We start from the raw sequence: 239 nt of genomic DNA on the forward strand, positions 1-239 counted from the left end.
GAATTGAACCACAGAATCTCTTAACCATGCAGGGAAATATTTTTGACACATTATTATAGATTTGAATCTAATGGCAATTTTAAAATGTTTTCTGTCCTGGAGATCTGACTTTTTGTGTGTGATAGATCTTTTGTTTGGGTAAATTTGTATCAGTAAGTGTTCTATATAATTATTTTAATGAATCTCAAGGAACAGTTAATTAAGCCACAACTTTATTTATAATTTTTTTTTTTACTGTT

This window comes from Penaeus monodon, chromosome 34 (genome assembly GCF_015228065.2).
Source record: "Penaeus monodon isolate SGIC_2016 chromosome 34, NSTDA_Pmon_1, whole genome shotgun sequence".
NCBI lineage: Eukaryota > Metazoa > Arthropoda > Malacostraca > Decapoda > Penaeidae > Penaeus > Penaeus monodon.